Here is a 25,269-nt window from a genome sequence, read left to right as displayed (position 1 = left end):
TTCCTTGTTATTTATCAATGAAATTTTTGCTCGCTATTTTTAAGGTTGCAATTGATTAAGTTTTGCAAAATAAAAACAAAAACACACCGAATAAATAAAAAAAAGAAAAACAACAAAATAACATTGAAATAACGAACATTTCCGAATACCAAACGTATTTATTTAGAATTGAGTTAAATTCGCCTCAGTTATCAATGAAATTAATGGTTGCTCCCTCTCAGTAAACACACGAATTTTTGCTCTCTTTTATGAAATTAACAAAGTATCTTTGAGGTATACCCAGCAAATTGCTGGGATTGGGTTTTTAACGTTTTTATTATTAAAATATCTGGTGAATTTAATGCTTAAATATAAAGTAGTTTTATATTGAGGTTTTCGAAGGTACATTTAAAATTGCAATAAGGTTTATATGCAAGTCTGTAATTTTGGAGACACTTTTGTTAGTTGGGTTATGTTTTATTCACATTATTTTACATCCGCAGACACACACACTCATGAACCTGAACAAGTCTTTCATACAGCAGTGCAGCCAGATGAGGGGATTTCTCTTCAAATTGAGGATTTCATAATTAATTTGAAGACAGATTTTCATGGCGATGGATTTTAACACAATTTGGGAATATTACATGAAATTTATAAAATTTTGGTAGAATTTAAATACTACGAGTATTTATTCATATTTAAAGTAAAAAAATTATTTGTGTTTTAAAAGTCCGTGACTTTTTAATTTTTCAACATAGTCTCCATTGTGCTCTCCTTTTGTTCTATCAAAATAGGTATTTCTTTGTGGGAGGATTTCATCGTTGCAGTCAAATCTTTTTCCTCCGACCCATTTTTCAGGTATGAAAACAATAAATAGTCACTCGGGTCCAAATCCGGAGAATAAGGCGAATGACGGAGCAATTCGTAGCCTGATTCATAGATTATTGCCAATGAAACTGCATATGTGCACCTTAGCATTGTCCTGGTGAAAATTAACTTTTTTCTTGGCCAAATGCGTTGGTTTTTTTTTCAAATCCTCATTAATTCAACCCAATATGTTCGCATAATATTCGTTATTGATTATTTTACTCTTTTGAAGACAGTCGCCATGACTTTATTGGCTGACAAACCCATATTGGCCTTCTTTGGCGCCGATTCATCCCGAGAAACATAATGTTTTTACTGTAAGACCTAACGTCTTTGGTATGTTGTAGTGGGTCCACGGTTGTGTAACGGCGCAAAAACTCATCCATACTGCGGTTGATCATTCAAAATTGAAACCACTGAGCCATGTCAGATGATTATGGCTTCCACAATCATTCGCACTTTCAATTTCCGATCGGCCATCGTTATATTTTTTCAATTGTTTCGGGTGTAGAGATCTCTACTGGGCGTTCAGAACGTTCGGCATCTTCCGTGCTTGTATGGCCACAACGAAATTTATTAAACCACTTTTTTACCATTGAAATTGATGGTGCAGAGTTTCCATAGTATTTACTAAGCCTAACATTGGTTTTATTTTCCCCTCAAATTTGCTGATTATGCAAATTTGGATAGGAGTAAACTGACAGATGCCTGTTGACAGCTGCAGTGTTGTCCTTTTAAGTTAATAGGCGGGAAATTCAAAAAACTAAATTTTTTTGCTTGGAAAATGTGGAATTTTGTACCAACAAATCGTCAAATGCGGGAAGTTATGCTTTAGTTTTTTAATTTGAAAAAAAGTGCCACTAAAGCACACCGATTGCTCACCGAAGCTTATGGTGAATGTGTTTCATCGGTTTCAACATGCGTGCAGTTCAGAAGTTCAAAACAGTTTGAATACCAAGGATTGGTGGCATTACTCCATGAAGATTGTTGTTAAACTCAACAAGAGCTTGCAAAATTATTGGGAGCTACTCAAGCAGCAGGATTCATCCAAAAGCAGGGTAATTGGGTACCATATGAATTTAAGCCGAGAGAAAAATTATCCTATCTATTATGAGCTGCTGAAATATAAACAGACCACCACAGGGAACCTGTACTGAAAACAACTGATTCATTTGAAGCGAGCATTGTTCCAAAAACGCCCAGAATATGCGGCCAGGCATGATACTGTAATAATCCATCAAGACATAACTCGGCCACATGTTGCAATACCTGATAAAAACTATTTAGAATGAAGTGGTTGGGAAGTTTTGACTCATCGGCTTTATATTCCAGACCCTGCCCCGTCCGACTACTATTTTGTTTCGATCGAAGCAGATCGCTCTCTCTGGGATTCGCTTCACTTTGGAACAGGGTATCCGAAATTGGTTTGATTCGTTCTTACCCTCAAAAGATGAGCAGTTCTTTTGGCTCGGAATCCATATGTTGCCAGAATGATGGAAAAAGTCAGAGAATTTTTTTGAAAAATTGGATTTCTGTAATAATTTTTTTTTTTTGGAGGAATTGGGGATTCTTTGGAGACATTGACTTTAAGTTTGGGGACATGAGGTAAATTGTGTCTGGCAACACTGAATCATACAAATACTCACTCACTCGGAGCTGGTTTAGTTTTGAGGAGAGCAAGTATGTGTGCGAATCAGTCGTTTTTCATATTTCCTCCAAAGCGGACGGAGTAAAAAAAGTGCGTATCAACGTACGTTTGATTTTTTTTGTTCCACTATTCTTATAACATTTATACACACACACACACAGATACACATGCTAACACACAAGCGCTCAATCTAATACATTTATACTTACTCACATACTAACTGACTGAGACTGACAAACATACATATGTACATACCTATAGAGATAGATACAAAGATACTTTGTCACATTTTACCTTTTTGGATTTCCTATTAAAAAAAATTTCACAAAAGCCTGTAAGTGACTGACGACGGTTCGTGTTCTTTAAATTACAACAACAGCCAGCCAGCCAGCCACCAACTTAAGAACATTGGAAAATCGAAAAAACAAACAACATACAGCAACAACACAAACAGCAGCAGCAACTACATTAAGATTGTTACAACAAAACAAAAGTTGACAATCAGCAGACACGTACATAAGAACGACCTTATCGAACTGTGCAGAACGAACGAACGACGTTGAAATTCATTCATTGAAATATTTTTTTCATTTTTTTTTTGTTTTTTCGCAAATGAATTAGTAGTTGCTGTCTTTGTTATTTTCGCATTCGTCGTCGATGTATTCGCCTCGCCGCATTCGTGTAGAATAAAATAAATGAAAAAAAAAATACAAATAGAATGAAAGAAACGAAAATAAAAAACTGAATGAATTTAAAAAGTGTGAATCAATTTTGTATATCTATCCAACTAACTTAACATATACATATGTATGTATGTATGTACATAAAAAAAGTTAAATTTATTAATAAAATAAAATTAAATAAATTATTTATTTATTTATTTATGGAAACCAAAAGGAAAATCAAGAGAAATTTTGATTGAGTTGGGGTTTTTAAATGGATTTTAATAAAATTTTAATTTAATTGAAGAAAAAACCAAGTGAAAAACGGGGAAAAGACCAACGTCATCGATAAATGCGGCGAAAAAAACAAGAACAGACAAACAAATAATTGAATATCTTACAAATAATCATAAAAAAAATTTAAATAAAAAGAAAATAAGTGATCTTTTACCTTATCTCACTCTCTCTCTCTCTCTATATATATCTCTCTCACTGTATTACCCACACAAATACAAAAACATATACATTAACGGCGAATTAAACTTTTAGAATTATTTTAAAGATCTACAACTCTGTACTCTCTCAAACGCTCTCTAACACTGGGACTTTTGGTAAGAGACTCTCGTTGAGCTCTTTTTACACTTAAACGTAGCCTAATACGTTTACTAGTTACAACTTCAGGCACCGTGAGTCGCGTGAGAGTGGCACGCATGCAACAAACCACCTCGACAGACATTAGTTCGAGGTAGACAGTGCGCGATACACAACCACTTGGATTTATTTCGCTTGAAAGCGTTTCTAACAAAACTGTCTCGTACCATCGATCGATCCGTCGCGGGGCTGACTAACCAAAAAAAAACAACAACAATTTTTTATGAAAAAAAATAAAGAAATACCGAATGAGTGTGCGTGTCCATATAATCGAGTATATATCCGCCTCAGTACGTTTTTCATTCTGAAAATACAAAATAAAAAAAAAACAAGTGACCACACGGTTAGGCCTTATATTTATTATAAATATCCTAATAATTACTTTAACGATCCGTTACCCCTTTAAGCAACGACTCATTCATTTCATTTTTATTATAACTCGTTAAGTTTTACTACAAATAAATATTCACATGTTGTTGTACGAAATGTTTTTTAAAAAAAAATAATAAAATCGAAAATTTTGAAAATAGTTCATTCATTCAGTGCCTAAAATAATAATAAAAACAACAACAAAAATCAATCAAATCATTCTGCAAGTCTGCTAAATTAAAAAAAGGAAAACAAATAAAATTAAACAAAAATATTTCAACAAGAAAAATAAATAAATAAAATAAAATAAAAGTATTATCAAAAAGAAATAATAAAATAAAATTTATAAAAAAAGAGAAGAGGAAGAAAATAATTCAAATAAAATAAAATGAAATTGTGTGAATTGAGTGTATACACGTATACAAATACAAATACGAATTCAAATACAACAAATACAACAACTACAAAATCTTCAACATCATCGTTGTTGTTTTCCAAGTCGTCTTCTTCATCATCATCATCATCGTTGTCGTTCTCGTCGTCGTCTTCGTCGTGGTCGTCACCGACGTTGTTGTTTATATAAATTTATATTGAAAATAATTTATGAATGAATTAAAGAAAGAAGAAAAAAATAAGAAAAAAAAAAAACATCAACAACAACGACTCACGTCTCATTAACATAAATATGTATAAAAGAGTAGTATGTTCAAATAACAAATAATTATTTTATTAACAAAAATCAATTTGCAATTTCTATTAAAAAAAAAATATTTGAAAAAAAAATAAAATCTACACACAATTTAAAGTGAGCAAATATTGGGAATTGTATTACAAAAATATTGAAAAATATTAAAACTACACAAAAGAAATAGAAGTGCATGTGTTAAATTAAAAAATTACAAAAGTAACTACACAAAAATTAAAAAAAAACATAATTTATTTCTACATACATACCTACTTACTCATAAATATATAAATACATATACACAAGAAAACAACAACAACATAAAAAAACATACATTTATAAATATACATACAGACAGACATACATATGTATCTACATATGTATGTATAAATGTTTGTACATAAAAATACTCATCGTATCTATGTTTGAATGTCTAACCAAATAGATGGATGTATGTTTTATATCTGAATCTTAAATAAGAAACCAACCAACAACAAAAACAACAGCGGCATATTCAACCATCTGTCATTTCCTGTCTGGATTTTGTGTGGATTATTACAAGTTAAACACTAAAAGATTTAAATGATTTTACTATGAGCCAACAACAACAACAACTACAACAACAACATCATCATTAATTTTCTTTCTACTTCTTCATCGTTTTTTTATTTTCTTTTGACTACGATTCAATTTGATTTGCTTCGATTTAAATCATTGTGGAATCTATTCAAACTCAAAATTTAAATATCCCAAAACAAAAAAAATAAAAGAATTTTATTAAGGATTATTATAATTTCATCGAACGAATTTTTATGTCATTTGAATTGGATTGCTTTTTCAAAACAATGTAAGTTTTAAACAAATTATTTTTATTTTTAATACATAAATACTATCTAAACATACCTAGTAATTTATTTTATTTAGTGCCTTTAGCCATACATAAATACATATAGATCGGAAACTCTTCTGATAAAAAACCTAACTCAGTTGTCAAAAAACTATGTGTTGAGAATTTTTTAGTAAAGAAAACTATGTGAACAAAAACATCACTCGTATGTGTGATTATTTTGAGTAAATTTTTTGATTGAGTTTTTTTCTAGTTTCCAATCAATGTGTATTTATCTATGCCTTTAGCTTATAAATTTTATTTACATTTATGCCCTTAATTACAACAAGTAGTAAAATACCTAAAAGCTAACTTGGCATTAATTTCAAATCAATATTTACGCGTAAAAGTTATCAAATATTTTTACTCCACAAGTAATTGAATCGTTTATTTCAAAAACCAGTCAAGCCACAAATTATTGATTTTGAGTAAATCCAAGAAAACTTCCTAGCAACCTAAAAATTACTTTTATAAAATAATTTTATGCATTTATGTAACTGTTTGATAAATATAACTTCTTTTATCTATAAACCCAGAACAGCCATCAGAAACTAATTTGCAAATTAAGATTAGCAACCAGGTGCAAAAAGGTGAAGAGTGCCTCAGGGCATTGTTGCCGGTTTAGGTGTAAAAAACAATACTTTTAAAATGATTTTATTGAAAAACTAATAAAAAATATTTCGAATAGATCGGGCAACTAAAAGTTAGTAAAACTTTGATTAAAAAAAAAAAAAATCAAACACAAAATTTCACGTGCTAAAATTATGACATCACTCACAAAACAGCTTACAGAACAAAAACTAAAAGTCAAAATGCATTTCGACCGAGGGAAATGTTAAATCAGTAAATAAAGTCAGTTAAATTTTAAAAAAAATCAAGTAAGAGAGCAATATTCGGATGTGCCGAATCTTATATACCCTTCACCAAATTATACTTTAAAATAAAAATTTTAAATATTTTTAGGTAAACAAAATTTAAATTTTTTTCCAGTTGTTTTTTAAAATTTTTTAATTTTTTTTTTTTAAATTTAATAATTTTTTTTTTAATTTTATAATTTTTTTTTTAGTTTTAAAATTTTTTTTTTAATATTTAGTGAAAAAAAATTTTGATGAAAAAAAAAATTCGGGTTAAAAAATATTTTTTCAGATTTTGACCCATTGTAGGTCCAACTTACTATGGTCTTATATACGTCGTTGCACAGGTCTTTGAAATATCTATCATTAGATATCCATATTGTCTATATTAATGATTTAGTAATCTAGATATGGGTCAAAAATAGGTCAAAAATCGAGGTTGTCCTGGTTTTTTCCTTATATCTCAGCCATTTGTGGACCGATTTTAAATAGCAACCGAGCGGAAGAATTTCGGAGATATTGATGTATCATTCGTGTATGTAAGTTATTTGGGGGCTTCAGAAAGTTGATTTCAACACACAGACGGACATGGCTATATCGACTCCGCTATCTATAACGATTCAGAATATATATACTTTGTGGCGTCGCAAATGAAAAATGTAGAAATTACAAACGGAATGACAAACTCTTATATACCCTTGCCACTCATGGTGAAGGGTATAATTATAATTGGGGTGAATAAAAATCAGATTGGGGTGAATAATAGATTTGGTTCTGAAAAATAAGATTTAAGTCGGACTATAGTGATTTTCATGATCTTAAAAAAATCACAAAATTGTCTGGTGTTTACGCACTTTTGAGGCTCTCTGTTTGTCTTTAATTTCCACAAATAGTTAAACAATATAATAAAAATACCTAAAAGCTAACTTGACATTAATTTCAAATTTACAAAATTACAAAATATTTTTACTCCACATGTAATTAAGCACTGATGGATAGATAAATCCAATAAGCAGTTTTACTGGAATTCAAGTTAAAGGCAAGTGTAATTCAAGTCTTGAGTTCAATGTCAAGCAATTGAATTATAGCTGTATTACACTGTATATCAATAGCATTCTCTTTAGTAAAAAGGAAACATAAATTCAAGCCATATGTTTAATTTTTTCCAATATTTTTCAAGTTTATAACATAATTATATTTCAAATTCCAAAAATCCGTGCATGAAAGTGCTTGAATTTCTGGGGTTTGGTGCTTATTAAATTGACTACATTTTTAGTTTCTTGGTCCTAGAAATTTAAAAACAATTTCTATTTGTAATTTAAAGACGTAGAGGACACAATTGAATCGTTTATTTCAAAAACTTGTGAAGCAACAAATTATTCATTTTGAGTAAATCAAAGAAAACTTCCTAGTAATCCAAAAATTACTTTTACAAAATTTATATTATTCTTATGATCATTTATGTAACTGTTTGATAAACATAAAACTTATTTTTATTAATCTTAATTAACATATATTTAAAAAAAATATAAAGTTTGCTCTTAACAGGTTTCTGAAACAAACAACCATTATAAATAAGGCTATCAGCGCAAAAGTGCTGTAACCCCAAACTATTTACTCAGTGGTATATTCAACTTACACCAACTTTGTTATATTATGCTCTGTGCAAAACAATTTTTTCAGCTCCATCTGGTTTTGAATACCAGAAGGTAGCTTAGCCCAATTTTGTTTTGATGGTTGTAATTTAAGGACCAGAACAGCAACCAAAAAAAAAATTGTGGTTTGCACCACTTTTGCGCTGATGGCCTCAATTTTATTAGGAACTTCAAAAGTAAAATGGCAAATGAAACTTTTTAAAGAGTTTAACATCATATTCAGATATACAAAATTGTTCTGAAATAACTATTCGTCATCATACACTCGTTCTACAGTGCATTATGATTCTATTGTAGGATATTGTAAAATATTCTCATAAAACTCTTTTTTTAGAGCTTGTAAATCTTTTTTTCCCATTTAAAAAATAGATTAGGGCCAGTCAAACGCTGTCACTTGACTTGTAATCGACAAATAACACAATTTTGCATTTTTTGTTGCTTGACTGGTTTTTGCAATAATCGATTTAATTAAGCACTGATAGATAGTTAACTATTGATTACATTTTTTTTTTACTTGGTCCTAGAATTTTGAATACAATCTCTTTTCGTAATGTAAAGAGCGAGAGGAGAACATTTTTTTTTAATTTTGAAATTTTTTGTTAAATTGTATTGAAAATTCTGTTATTTTGTTTTATAAAATTTTAATGTATAGAGGGAGACAATTTGAAATTTTTGTATTTATTACCAGTGTAATTTTATCAACAATTTGTTTGGATTTCAAAACGTACATACAAATACAATTTTACGAGTCACGTTAAACGGGAAGTTTCTAATTAGGGGATATACAATAAACTATTTCATAAATTTTAAATATAAACATTTATATGCAGACATACTTACATGCAGACGTACGTACATATTGTTTGTAAATATTAGGATGGACCAACAAATTAAAGTTCTGTTCGGAAAATAAACAAGTAGGGGTAGAGTCAATTATGCACCGATCCTCTTAAAAGTTGGTAACAAGATTTAGATTCATATAAAACTAGTTTATGTTCAATTTCATCACGATATTAATTATTATAAGACAATTAGGAATGTTCAAGTAATTTTCTGAAGGGGACCTTTTATAGGGACCAGGGACAATTGTGCCCAATTTACATACGATCGACATACATTACAGTATAATGTCATAGCTAGTTTTTATCAGGATTGTCACATATTTTTGCTGTATTCCAGGGGGACATTTGTATGGGGGCTAGGTGAAATCATGAAGACAAACCTATTTGTGGAAAATTTCGTTTGGGCCCTAGCGTGTTTTAAACAGAAAGACAGCCGGAAGGCCATAGATAGTTTAAAACCTAGCATTTCAGTACTCCTAACAACCTTCAGATTTGGTTCTGCTAACACTTGCTCAAATTGCTGAGAATTTGAAAGCAGTCAGCAACTTACTACAAAGTAAATCATCGAAAATCATTAACAATCTACGCAAACAAACAAAAATGTCATAAAATAAAATACAATCAGCTAAATGATCGCTAAATAAGAGAGAATCTAAGAGTAGAAAAAAGAAAAATATATTAAACAAATGTTTTTACGTATGCAAGAAAAACGTTTACAAATGCCAGCTAAATGAAATATGTTTTAAATTTATAATAAATCTAATGTTTGCTACGAATGGTATGAATGATGATGTTGATATTTAGTGACGATCATTGTTGGTCGTCACAGATTTTTTTTAGTGTTTAAAAAGAATTGATGAGATAAATCAATGATTAAGCGAGTTAGGAATTGGGAAATTAGATATAAAACTGTAATAGAACATTTAATCTACATTATCTTAGGATAAACAGTTTAGTTAAGAACTGAATTTATTGACAAACGAATGATTTAGTTACAGCTACCAAAATTGATGATGTGTAAACTAAATTTGATTAAATATCTGTTGCTCTAACCAAAAAATATTGTGGTGCACAATTGTTGTTCAAATGAACTGAAATTAGCTGCTAAAAGCTACTGTCAATGTTATGTTTGGATAGGAGAAATCACTCTTCGTTGCAAACTACCCCTGCAAACCTTGCAAATCTAGCATAAGTACTATATTTTGCAGTAACACAACAACAAAATATAACATTTGCAATATATGCAAGGTTTGCAGGCAGTAGTTTGCAACGAAGAGTGCTACTTAATCATTTTTAATTCTCCAACTTATAATTTATAAGTAATATTTATATAAAAAAACATGTATTAGACTTCATTATTAGCTGTGAACATTTAAAGTTTATTTCATTGTAATTAATTTTGATAGCTATCCTCCTCAGACTGGACTTAATGTTGGCCGCACATCAATAGAAAATACCTTTCAAGTTACTACCAGTATATTCGAACTTAGCGCATTGTCGTAAATAACACAACAATTTATTTAGCGATTACGTGTGAATTATATTGACAGATAGCAATTTTACATAGTTGCCTACACTGAATAATACTTGCGGACACTTTTAGGAAAAACGTCATTTAATCGTTGCCACAGTAGCATTTAAATTGTGCACATAACACATTTTAAAGTAGTATGTGTTTGTTCTCAGAGGAATTAATGTCTTGTATACAGAGTGGTGGGTTTCATAAAACATTTTCCTTGTTCGTTTACTTGAGTGGTTAAATGTTTATTACAAATGTATGGATGACCCCTATGAAGAACAAGAACATTAATATTTCAAAACAGATTCAAAACGCCACCTCATTATTACGAAAGCTCTACTACTTCTCTAATAAAGTTCCAAGTTTATTTAATTAAACAAGATCTTTATCAATGCATATGTGATGAAAGTTTAATCGTAATGCAACCATTTTATTTAACTATTTTAGCGAAAAGGTCTAAGTTCAATTTTTTTTTAATATTTCAAATATTTATATCACAGTATAACAAGGAGGAAATAAAAACTAAATAATAGCAAACAGTGTATTTTTAATTAAATAAAGTGGACTTAGCACGTTTGCACACTAAGCTAACGTTATGAAGTATTCTTTACTCAATTCATGTGAAATTGATGGAACAGGTCAAAGTTACTCCTTTTGAATATTTGTTAAAGTCTTAAAATTATCAAATTAATATATTGTTACGTTTTAACCTTTTCAAAACGTTTGGTTTATTTCCTTTAAATAAACCGGATACTTTTGATTGCAAATAAAAGCCCTTTAGTAGTTTGAAAATTGTAACAACTCTTTATTTATTTAAAAATGTACAAAAACAGAATTAAATAGTCACTCAATGTTTTTTATACACGTTTGCAAATTCGCAGAAATACAGACACAATTTATAATGTACACGAATTTACTTGAAAAACACAACACACTTTAAGGTACTCAGTTGATGTTTATTCGAAAAGCGTCTCCGATAAACTGACTCACGACTGCAACCTCTGCCACTATTTATAACACTGCCATCTGCACTCTAGATTGTTCTTTAACTGTCAAAATTCGAATATTCTAGATCTTACTAATACATACGCCACCTGTGGTGTACTTTCTACAATGTTATTTAACTGAATATTCTAATTCGAATACAGCGTTGCCAACTTACGATCAAATCAACTGGAAGCTTTTATTTAATAATGCCCACAGATATGTTACAGTTTGCTATTACAGCACTGTTATTTGAAAGCATTAAGCTACTTTTAAATCAGCACTTAAAATTTGAATTCAAGTACAATTTCGTAACAATATTTATCTAACCATATACGCCAATAAACTATGTTTTAAAGACTATAGAAAAGGTGGTTAGTAAAGTGACCACCAAACCGCAAAAAATTATTACATATTCAGAGGATTTATTTCGTAAATTATGAACCAACCTTAAGATTAGAATTCTGAATTTTGCAAATTCTTTAGAATTAAAAATATTCAAACCAGGTTCTTGAAATTACCTATCTGAATTCATAAAGAAAATGAAAATTTTTTATACAAATTATTGTTTAGAGACGAAACACTGTACATATGTTGGAATACAAAGTTTTGTCTACAATATGCAATGAATGCATTTGAAAATATATTCATAACATTTAATGAAAAAAAAGCAAGAAACAAAAAAAAAATCACATTTATTTATTCGCACTGCATGTAGTAAGCAAAAGTCTCGTACTCGTACTTGCTAAATACACCACTGTCTGTGTAACTTACATACATGCATATGTAGATATGTGTGTATGTATCCCAGCAGTTGTAGGAGCCTGTCCCGAACTAGTGATTTTAGCTATCGTTTATAGTGACAACTAGCTGAGTGACTAACTATTTTAACATGTGCCTGTCCTAACAGGTGGTCAATTGACCTTTTTTGATTACAATGCTAGTCTCTGAAAGCTGGTCCAAAGTAGACAACATATTGGATTCACATACTGGTTACTTAGATTCAGTTACCTTACTAGCTATTACTTTAACATGTATGGGTTCTAATTGACCTCAAATAGTCAGTTAAAAAGACATCTCATAGACAGACCAATAACCGATTGCTTGTAGACAAACCTTTCTCTGACAACTCTCTAATAGATTACTTCTGGTGGGTAAAACAACAACTTTCTAAAGTACACTACAAAATAAACATTTAAAGTGACTACACTCTAGTTTACTTAGAGACACTTAAGGGACAATTGATTTCACGCTAGTTTACATGGGATGTCAGCATACTTAAGCAAAAAGAAAATAAACTGTATGAGAATCAGCACAAAATAAACTTTTAACTTTTGGCGGTTTAGTGGTCACTTTACTAACCACCTTTACTATAGTCTTTAAAACATAGTTTATTGGCATCTTGCTAAACAATTATATTTTTTTAAGTCATCGTTTATGTTTTTTTTTGCAAAACTTTGCCCTCAAATATTTGAAAATATTGTAAAAATCAATTTTTTGTAAGAGACTTTCACGCATTCCATAAAAACAGAGTGTTTATTGTTCATCGAATTCGGAGTTACCTTGCTATTTCGTTTGTTTGGTCAGAAAATTTAGTCCAAAAAATTTATAGGAAACGGTGGTTAGTAAACTAATTTTAAGTTTTGATTTATGTTTTCTTACTTTTTATAATAAACTAACCTTGATTAAAGTAAAAATGCAATTGTTTTGATCTCTAGATTACTTAGAGACACTTAAGTGACAATTGACTTCACGTTAAATTACCAGGGATGTATAAAGTAACCAATTGACCAATTCTCTCTGCACTAGTGATCAGACATTGGTGACAAGGGATGATACATTAACTGCTGGGATGTGTTTATACATATTTAAAGAAAACACACACAAGATACATTTTAAGATTTTGTGCATAAATTTGAGGAGGTGGAGACGGTAAAATGACATCTTTCTGGTGGCAAAAATACTTTTCGCGCAAAAATCTTTAAATAGCTGAAATTTTCAATAAGAATGTTAAAAATAGTTTTATTTTTGAGTTTGTTTTGTTGTTTGTATGTGAATTTTTTTTTGTTATCTGTTTTTTTTTAATTTATACATATTTACTTTAAAGTATTTTTCACTAAATCAACTTGGTCTCAATAGAGCAAAAATTGCTTACATTTGGATTAATATTAAAAATAAATAATTAATTTATTGTTTTGAAATTTGCTATAGAGGCAAATCTAAGCATACAAAAAGTATGCCTGCATTTCTATGCTTTAAACAAAAATATCTTCAATTGCAAATCTATGCATAAATATAGATTTTGTCATAGATTCGAAATAAAAATAAAAAATTTTAAAATAAAAAAAAAAATTACTCGTAACGTGTCACATGCTGTATTCGCATTGAATTTATTATTTTTGTTCTTGATACATTTTTTTCCTCTCTTCATCTTCTTCATCTAATTTGTATTGTATTCAAAATACAATAATAACAACAATAACTTTGTCAGTCTTAACAGAAAAAAAAAATCTATGTCTGCTTTTATCATCGTGTGAGTATTAATTTATGTGTGTGTTTGAGTGTATCTGTGTTTATTTCAAATTCATTCAGTAAATTAGAGATAATTGCATTTTTTTTCTCTGTTTTTGTTTTTCATTTTTATTTTACTTGATTTTATGTCATATGTTTGTTGATATTTTGCTCACTGGTCTTTTGATTATTCCATTTAATTTTTGCTTACATTGACAGTTTTCACTTATTTTTTATTTTTTTTTGTTTGGATTTTTATTTTGTCAAGTCTCATTTTCATACGTATCTACATAAATATGCAACAACTCGTGCAAAAGAAATATACTATTTATATATATGGCTAGTAACTTAAATATGTAAATACCCAGCTGGAAATTGAGTTCTAAAGATATATATTTAAATGTGACAGAAGTGACCAGGTTTTATTTAAAAATTTTTTTTATTTATAAAAATAATTAAAAATTAAGCCAATAAGCATTTTTACTGGAATTCAAGTGGAATACAAGTGTAATTCCAGCCTTGAATTATAATCAAGCAATTGAATTACAGTTGTATTACACTTTATTTCAATAGCATTCTCCAGTAGAAAGGAAACAGGAAAAAGAAATTTAATTTTTCAAGTTTAAAATATAATTATATTAGCATTCAAGTCAAATTCCAACAAAATGTTCAAGTGCTTGAATTTTTGGGGCTTTGGTGCTTATTGGATATGATCAAAATAAAGTAAATTGATTCTGAAACACGTTCAGAAGATAATTTTAAAATGTTTGTATGAAGAAAAACACTCAAAAATTATTTGAAAATTTAATGATTTTCATAAAAAAAATTTAAAATTATTTCAGAATCAGATCAGAAAAACGTTATTAAAAGCACGTTTTTTCATATAAAATTTTTAGCAAATAGAAAACAAAACACATTGGAATCAATTTCAATTTATGTGGTAAAACAGAGGTGCTTAAATTTGTGGAGGGAATTAAAGTAAAATTTATTATTAATTTAAGAAATTCCCAATAAAACTAAGCTAAATACATGATATTTGCAATAGACCTTGACAATAAAGATGGTTGATGATGGATGACCTTGGCAGGCTAGCAAATAAATTTCATATTGTCAATTTTCTAAATATTAATTTTCAGTAGAATTCTTTGAATTATTACAGAGTAATTATAATAAATGATTTAGAAATTACATTCAAACTCAAATATGAGCTCCGAAAGGGTATTTTAGGAGTTTCTAAAAAATCAAAAATCAATAAACAATTATTGTTAGCAGTAAAAGTAATAAAGTATGTAATATTACCCAATTTCTGCTTAACTTTTATTACAGTTTGCGTGGGTTACACTATGTAAACGATAAAGTTTAAACAAAACTACCCAGCAGTTCTAGGAGAAATAGTCAACCCATTGGATTCACATACCGGTTACATAGAGTCAGTTAGCTTACTAGCAACCTAACTGGTTACTTGATCAGCTTTATGTAGCTGAGTTAGTTATAGTTATATTAACTTTTCCGGGAAATTTTGCGAGAATTATTTTCCTTTTTTATGTGAATTTTTTTTAACTTGATTTTCTCTAAAATAATTTTAAAGCTTCAAAACAAATGCAGAAGATTCATACAAGGAAAAAGATTGAAGTGGATTATTCAAAATATTCCAAAAACTCGTTAATGTTTACTATTGTACAGAATTTTATCCGATCGAAAGTGGAATTATTTTAGTATTTTGCTTTTTCGCAAAAAATTAAACTAAAATTTTTGGAATTTTCTTCAAGTTTTGATTTAATATTAAATATTTATTTTTTGCGAATTAACAGAATGTGGAATCTAACGAAGATAGAACAAAATCGATACAAATGACAAATGTTTGTCAGGTTTGTATATAACCAAAATTATAAATCGTGTCAGTTTATCCCTTTATATTAAATTTTTACTGGAATTTTTTATTTGTAATTAATTACATTTTAAAACCAATGAAATTTTTTAGATTTTTAAAGAAGTCTACATTCTTAAAATTAAATAATTTGTTCTAGACGGGAATTCCTGGAAATTTCAAAATGAATACCGATTTCCCGGGAAATGTAAAAGTGCGGGATTGACCTCAAATAGTAATTTAAAAAGGCATCTCATAGATAGTCCAATAAAATATTGCTTGTAGACAAACTTTCCTCTAAAAACTCTACAATACATTACTTCTTTTGTGTAAGATAACTACTTTTTAAAGTGAAGTTTTAAGTGACTACACTCTAGATTACTTAGAGACACTAAAGTGACAATTGCCTTCACGCTGGGTTACATGACATGTCAGCGTACTTAAGCAAAAAATAAATAAACTGTATGAGAATTGTATCAACACATTACATACAAAAAAGTGCTGTACAAAATAAATGTTTAAATTGACTACACTCTAGATTACTTAGGGACACTGTGACAATTGACTTCACGCTAGGTTAAATAAGATGTCAATATTAAAAATTATATATTCTAATTATATCAACACAATTTGTATAAAACCAGTTTGTACGAATTACTCACAAAAAAGAGCAGTACAAAATAAACGTTTAAAGTGACTACACTCTAGATTATCTAGAGCCACTTAAGTGACAATTAACTTCACGCTAGATTACCTGGGATGTATAAAGAGCACATTCATGTCAAATAATCCAAAATATATCAATTGGAGTTAGCCAAATGATCAGAAATTAGTTACAATTACTGTCTATAAGGGACACATTAACTACTTGCTTAATTACTGGGTAAAACATTTGTATATGAGTGTGTGTGTGTGTGTGTCTGCTCAGATCTGCTATAATCTGAAATTTAGTTGGATTTACAGTCGTCTAAAAGAGTTGCTTATCAAGTCTCTTCATTAACCACAGGTGTTGAAACTACACATATGTCTGTACGTATGTACGTACCTATTTATTCCCAGCGGGAAAAAGATGCAGTAAAGAGGCCTTCTTAAATGCCTCATTTTGCAGACACAAGGACTTGCAAAATCATTTTGCCGCATTGCAAAATCATTTCAATTTTACACGGCGTGTCATTGCGAGCCAAGGCCTTGCATACTCGCTACTGTTAGAGGGCTGAGAGAAGGCCTACTTATGATGGGCTGTTGGCAGCCAACAAGCTCACTTGTTATTAGAAGGGGATTCATAGGGCTTCTTGAACACCTTCTAAGAGCAGGCAGGGTGGAATGAGTATCGGATCTTTTAGAATGTGTAAGTATGCCTTTTAGAAGGCCTAAAAATTGAAGTCCTATCATTTTTTCCCGCTGGGTTATAATTATTATTTTATTATATTTCGATTACAAACAGCAATAACAATAACAACAACTACCACAACATCATACAAACTGAAGAATTAAAAATGTTGAAATGCATCTGATAAGTGTTTCTTCGAGGTGTATAAAAACTAGCCTGTAATAATTTCAGTCATACGTTGAAAATACGTTTTTTTTTCAAAACTTAACAATGAACACGTTTTTTTTTAGTTTTTCATAAAACTACGTCACAAATCTGTTTATCTATACATACATACATGTATAAATGTATGAAGTAAATTTTGATTGTTTAGTTACATTTTATTAACAACTACAAAAAACCACCAACCTCATGTGAGTTTGTTATTGTTTTTTTATTAATAATAAATGAAATAAACTTTTAACATTTATATGGTGGTAGAGCAGATAATAATGTTTAGATTTTTGTTCTAGATACACAATTTTCAATCATTCATTTGATAAATTTTTATTAAATTGTACAATAGGTAGGTACGAATCGAAAACATACATATGAAAACCAAAACTTCATTTGAACCAAGTTTGTTTGGTTTGGTTTTATTTGTATTTTTCTTTTTAACACACCTTTTTTAACTTGTAAGATGGATTGAAAGTTTGCTCTTTTGTTTTGTTTTTTTAATAGTAGAACATAGAGTGTGTAGTAAAACAATCATTATTACAATAAACCGGTTTGACAACTACTGCTGCGGCTACACCAACCATTGACAACCAACAAATTCAAAAAAAAAAAAACACAAACAAAATACAATATATACAAAAGCAGCTAAAAGTGTAATAACAACTTGATTTGTAATTTAAGCAACAATAAAAACAAAAATAAAACATAAAGAAACTGAAATACACCACATAAATACAATCAAATATAAAATACACACACACTTACACTTACACTCACTCATTACATTTACATCCATTCTATCCATATATGAGCTTTTCCCCAAAAAATTTGTTTGGAATATTTTCAGTGTAAACCATATTTTGGGATACTACTAATTCGTTTCTTTATAGAGAAAATTTAGCTTTTTTAGCGATCTGTTCCGATCTTTAGCGAATTTAACCCTCTAACCGGCAAGGCTGCCTTTAGGCGGGTATGTTAAATGTGTGTAATGCTGCTTTATTTGGTTATTTTTCCCGTTATAACGGTAAATAGGTGTAAAGAGACAAACAATTTACTTATTGTGATAAACAAGAACGTGAACTTGTCTTTTGTTTGTTTTTATTCCAACGTATTTCTTTTTTTTCAAACAATAACCTTGGCCGGTTAGAGGGTTAAGTTCAAATATTTATCATATAAGGAAAATCTTTTCTAGACCCTCTGCGACAGGACACGAATCGAATCTAAGGGAAACGGATGAAGATGACGCCTGTAGCACGACAGAAATTGCTCTTCAGTCTGCTAAGAAGTGCAATGTCAAATATGTCAGATTTACATACTAGGGTGTAACTTTGCCTTTAAAAATAGGAAATTCTAGGATCTCTAAATTGTGTTGGGTGTATGACTTTAAAATGCGGTATTTATTCAAATGTTTAGCTTTTATTTTGAAACATTTGTACAATATAAATTTATTCAAAGTATGTACAAGGTGGCGCAAAAGTAAACTTCCGATGTTTTTTGGCTGTAATTAAAAAAAAATATGAAAAACTTTGATTCTTCTTGTGGATTATTTTTATTTGGTCTTTTAATTTTGTTTACATCAAGTCTAGATGGCCGCCGCCACAGTTGATTGTCATTTGAGCCCTTTTTATGTCATTTTCCATCACTTTAGCCAAAACTTCCGGCGATAGGTCCTCACATTCTTGACGGATATTGTCTTTAAGAGCTGCAAGAGTCTGAGGCCTGTTGACATAAACCCGCGACTTCAAAAAGCCCCACAAAAAGAAGTCTGGAGCGGTCAAATCAGGCGATCTTGCTGGCCAGTTCAAATTGCCAAAACGGGAGATTAGGCGCCCGGGAAATGCATCCTTCAGCATATCGGTTGTGGCACGTGCAGTGTGTGCCGTTGCACCATCCTGTTGGAACCACATGTTTTCCAATCCCAATTCATCAAGTTGCGGCAAAAAGAACTCGTTGATCATTGCTCTGTAGCGCCCACCATTCACAGTAACAGTTTGGCCCGCAACGTCTTCGAAGAAAAAAGGTCCGATGACTCCTCCAGCGAAAACATCACACCATACAGTGACTTTGAGCGGGTGTAATGGCTCTTCGTGGGTTACTCGCGGATTTTCAGTGCCCCAGAAGCGTAAATTTTGCTTATTTACGTACCCGCTAAGATGGAAATGGGCCTCATCACTCATGATTATTTTTGATGAAAAATCATCTTCCTTATTGATCAAATAAATAGTCAGCAATATTCCGCGTTCTGGAGCAATGTAGCGTAACATTGTTTATTAACGTGTATTTCGCATGTGTTTACTACACAAATGTCAAAACAGAACTGACATTAGGGGCCAATCGCAAAATTTATAGCATTTTCTGATAGGAGGATTACTTTTGCGCCAGCTTGTATTTGCCATTGTTAAATATGACATTTTCCCATCTTTCTGGCAACATATGGAATCCGTGGCAAAAGAACTTCTCATTAATTGAGGTCAACAATGAATCAAGACAATCCATTTTTCATCGCAAGTAATGATTCCATGCAAAAATTATTGTCTTTTATAGCGTTCAAGCATCATTTCGGACATGCAAAATCGTGTTTCAAGGTCTCTCCTTCGTATGGTAGCCAATTTCCCTGCTTTTGCATGAATCCGGCTGCTCGAAAACGCGTTGAAATTGCTGCTTGAGTTGCTCCCAATGATTTTGCAAGCTCTTGTTGAGTTTTACAACAATTTTCAATTCTTGGTCTTCAAACTCAAAATCTTACATGTCAAAATCACCACTTCTGAACCGCACAAACCATCTCTCTCACGTTGAAACTGATGAAACACATTCACCATAAGTTTCGGTAAGCAATCAGTGTGTTTCAGCGGCACTTTTTTTCAAATTAAAGAACTAAAGCAAAACTTCCCGCATATGACGCTTTGTTGGTACAAAATTCAACATTTTCATAGCAAAATAAAACTTTGTTGTTTACACTATAATGTTCAATAACTAAGTGAGAATAAATGACAGATATGTATCCTTTAAAATTACATAAAAGTTATTAAAAGTTATTTTTTGGAAAATAGTTCAGGATGGGCGCGTTTCACCTTAAGTTATCTTAATTTAATTTTGTTAAAAATGGCAAATTTCATAAATTATTAAGGTAAAATGGTCGACAAAAGAGCTGATGAAAAATATAAAACTTCATGCTTAATGTCCTCTTTTTGACCTGTAATGTTGTCGTTAGTAAACATATTGGAAGATATAAAATCAGTGAAATTTTAGTTTTAAATTTTAATTTATTTTCAAAATATTTATGTTATTACCAAAATTATCCAATTTTTAGCGCTTTCTAGAAGAAAGTTTTCCCAATAATTTAAGTTGAAATAAAGTGTAATTCCAGCCTTAAGTCCACTAACAATTTTTTGAAAATATGTCAAATGAAGACTTAATTTCCTTTACACTGATATATATTATATCCAACTTTTGTTTAACACGTGCTACTTCTGACCTGCGCAGTCAATTTTAATTGAAATTCTCATTTATGGGAAAAAATGTAGTTGTATTAAAACCTATATATAAATGTATGTTTGTACCTTAAATAAAACTTTCATTTAAAGGAAATAAACTCTAAAAATACGGATGTTAAAAACAATACAAATTTATTATTAAATACAAGCAAATGTAAAATAATAGCCATACATCTTTACTAAACCCAGTAAACAATTTAAAACTTTTTCACAAATCTTCAAGAACATTTAGCACTTAAGACCTAAAAATTCAAGCACTTGAACAATTTGGTAGAATATTTTGAATTTATGTTTAGTTTTTCTTGGAGAATACTATTAATATAAATTGTTATACAACTATAATTGAATAGCTTGACACTGGACTCAAGTCTGGAATTACACTTGATTTCAACTTGAGTTCCAGCTAAAATATGCATTGTTGGATTTGAGAAAAACCACACCCAACTGTTGAGTAAGTCTCTATTTTCTAATATGTTCAGCATAATGTTTGAGAATAAAGAGATTTCTCAAATTTACAATAAACTCCTCTTTTTTGTTGAGAAATTAAACAAATATTTAAAACTTTCTCAAGCGTTTTATTTGATAAAAGCTTTGATTTCATTTAATTTAAAACATGACATGAAACCTATAGGTTTGCTGGGTCAATTACCCTGCAACATATACAATTATTTTTGAATTAATTCTAAATTCATTTTATTATAAAAAAAATTTCCCATTTCCTTTTTTTAAAATTTAGTAAAGAGATAGAGGAGAACTTTCAATATTGTGGTGTAAAATTGTCTGCTTTTATTTATTGGTTCTAGTCGGTCATTAAAACAAAATAATAATAAAAAAAAAAAAACATAAAAAATAAACAAAAACAAGAAATTATTATTTTGCTGTTTTACAAACTGTGTGTCTGTATATATGTATGTATATTTGCCAGATATTGTAGATAGACAGACGGTCTGACGGACTGGTTGTTGGGCCCGGTTGGCTGGCTGGCTGTCTGTCTGTTCGCCTGTTGTGGGCACATTATTTGCTTTGGATTCGCGTGCATACTGTTTTTATGAATGCGCTGACGATTTTTGTTGGCATCAGCAAACACAAACATGTGATTTGAATTTATAAAAATTGCAAAATCTTATTTAAATCTATATTTAAATTGTTGTCAATTTTAAAATTTTCCTAAGATCTATTTTAAGCTTAACACAAATTTTGTATGAAAATAAATAAATAAATAAGTATGTATGCATGAATGTAGATGAGGCAGCAAGCAGCAGCAGCAGCAGCAGCAGCAGAATTAGAAACAGAGGCGACACGAAAAACAAAAACAAATTTTACCAAAATGAAAACATCCAAAAATAAGAGAAAAAAACAAAATACTTACTTACATATACATATACATAAAAGCAAACATACATACATACTTAAATATCCATATATATTTCTAGATATGAATATTTTATATACATACTTGAATATGTATCTATGTATCTGCTCTATAATATACTTTTAATCATTGTAGTGTAAAAGGCGTATTTACTTTTTATGTAAATATGTATTTTATTATGTTTGTACTGCCTCTAAGGAAATCCTTAAGCATGAAAATTTCCAAAAAAAAAAAAAATAACACAAAATTATTGGGTGTGTGACTTAAAATAGATGGCGTATCTTTTGAACACGGTTTTTGTTTTTAATAAATTTCACATATGTCATTTTGAAGGCTACATATCTGTCAGTTATTCTCACAACAGTTTTTTTATTTTTTGCTTCGAAAATGTTGAATTTTGTATCAACAAAGCGTCATATGCGGGAAGTTTTACTTTACTTCTTTAATTTGGAAAAAAAATACAGCTGAAGCACACTAATTGCTCAACAAAGCTTATGGTGAATGTGTTTCATCGGTTTCAAGGTGCGAGAGATGGTTTGTTCGGTTCAGAAGTAGTGATTTTCACACTGAAGAAAAAGATGGCCCAGGCCAGCCAAAAAAATTTGAAGACCAAGAAATGCATTACTCCCTGATGATTGTTGCCAAACTCAACAAGAGCTAGCAAAATCATTTTGAGCTACTCAAGCAGCAATTTCAATCCTGAGAGCAGCAGGATTCAACCAAATGCAAATTGGGTACCATTTGAATTGAGAGCCGAGAGACCTAGAAAGACAATTTTGCTTGTCCGAAATGATTGTGTTCCATCGTTTTCAACTTATTTGTGATGGTTTGTTCGGTTCAAAATTGGTGATTTTGACACGGAAGACAAAGATCGCCCAGGCCAGCCAAAAAAGTTTGAAGACCAAGAATTGGAGGCATTTATTCATGAAGATTGTTGTAAAACTCAACAAGAGCTTGTAAAATCATTGGAAACTACTCAAGCAGCAATTTAAAAACGTTTGCGAGCAGCAGGATTCATCAAAAAGCGATTTTGCATGTCTGAAATGCTAAAGACCAAGAATTGGAGGCATTACTCCATGAAGATTGTTGTAAAACTCAACAAGAGCTTGTAAAATCATTGGAAAATACTCAAGCAGCAATTTAAAAAAAGGATTAATTCAAAAGCAGGGAAATTGGCTACCATACGAATTGAAGCCGTAAGACCTTGAAAAACGATTTTGCATGTCCGAAATGATGCTTGAACGCTATAAAAGAAAATCATTTTTGCACCGAATCATTAATTGTGATTAAAAATAGATCCATTTCAATAACCCGAAGAGTAAGAGATCGTATGTGAAGCCCAGACAATCAGCCGAATCGACACCAAAGCTAAATATCCAAGGCGCTAAAGTAATGCTCTGTAATTGGTGGTAGCAAAAGGGTCCTATTCTATTATGAGCTGCTGAAATCTGCTGTGATGGACTCACAGGGAACCGTACCGAATGCAACTGATTAGTTTGAAGCGAGCATTGGCCGAAAAACATCCAGAATATGCAGCGAGACATGAAACTAATGGAATATTCCATCATGATAACACTCGGCCATATATTGCAATACCTGTAAATCTATTTAGAAAGAAGTGTTTGGGAAGTTTTGCCTTTATTATCCAGACCTTGCCACGTCCTAATACTATTTGTTTTGATCGAAGCAGAAAGCTCTCTCTGGGATACGCTTCACTTTGGAACAGAGTATCTGAAATTGGCTTGATTCAAGTTGAAAGCAAGTGTAATTCAAGCCCTGAATTATAGTCAAGCATTCTGCAATAGCATTCTGAAATAAAAAGGAAACATAAATTCAAGCCACATGTTTTTTAGTTTAAAAATATTTAATATTTTCAATATTTTTTAAGTTTAAAACATAATTACATTTGCATTCAAGTCAAATTCCAAAAAAATTTTCAAGTGCTTGAATTTTTGGTGCTTATTAGGTTTGAATAAATTTATAATGTACAAATCTTTCAAAATAAATGATAAAAATTTAAAAAAATTCCACATTTTTAAGTCATACACCCAATAGAAAAATTTTTTTTTTCATAAAAAAATAATTACAAATTTACATGAATGTATGTCGACAGACTGTTTTTTTTTTAAAGCAATTTATGCAAAATGTTCATTTTACGCATACAATCATCCACATACAATTCATAAATATAAATGTATGTTGGTGTTAGTAATTAAAAAGAAATTTAAAAAGACTAAAGAAAAATTATTCATAAATAAAACTGCACAGACAAACACACACATTTCAAAATGATATAGAAATAATAATAAAAAAAGGCAACCAAACTTACGAGTAGTATTTCTTTCTTTTATTTTTCTTTTTTTTTTTAAAAAATTTGTTTCTTTTTATACTCTCGTACACAAAAATAGTTGCGGATATCCGGTCATAAACAACGTTTAGCAAATCAAAGCAAACATTGCCAGCCAGCCACCACTCATCGCAATCGCTTGAAATTAAAAAAGAAATGTATTCGTTAGAATGTGTGTGTGTGGATACCGACAACAACAAAACCAACAAACAACATTAGACACCAACCATTCAACAATAAATATTTGTTGTTCGTTTATAAAAAAAAAAATAAAAAAAAAAACAATTTTTCTATGAATAATTTCCATTTCCACTTCTAAATAAACACTGAATGAATAGAAATGTGTTCTGTGCTGTTCTGTTCTGTTCAAAACCCTCAAACTCATAATTTGTTTTAAAAAAATTGTATATTTGTGTTGTTGTCTTTTTTTTATTAAATATTATTATTATTTTTGTATTTTGTCCAAGTATTTGACAACACTGTGCACGTTCTATGACCGTCAATTCACGATCATAACAATAAATGTTT

General features: G+C 30.2%; 1 protein-coding gene across 1 annotated transcript in view; it reads left to right on the top strand.

Moving 5' to 3' along the window:
* The first annotated feature begins 2,908 nt into the window (after positions 1 to 2,908).
* The window catches only part of sty (sprouty), a 38,045-nt gene continuing 15,684 nt past the window's right edge, over positions 2,909 to 25,269 (top strand). Inside the window, exon 1 of the mRNA XM_065503576.1 lies at positions 2,909 to 5,711. The gene's annotated coding sequence lies outside the window, so the exon portion shown is untranslated. The remainder of the gene's footprint in view (positions 5,712 to 25,269) is intronic.

This window comes from Calliphora vicina, chromosome 3 (genome assembly GCF_958450345.1).
Source record: "Calliphora vicina chromosome 3, idCalVici1.1, whole genome shotgun sequence".
Taxonomy (NCBI): Eukaryota; Metazoa; Arthropoda; class Insecta; order Diptera; family Calliphoridae; genus Calliphora; species Calliphora vicina.
The sequence above is the reverse complement of the archived record's forward strand: the minus strand, read 5'-3'. Positions and strand labels throughout refer to the sequence as shown.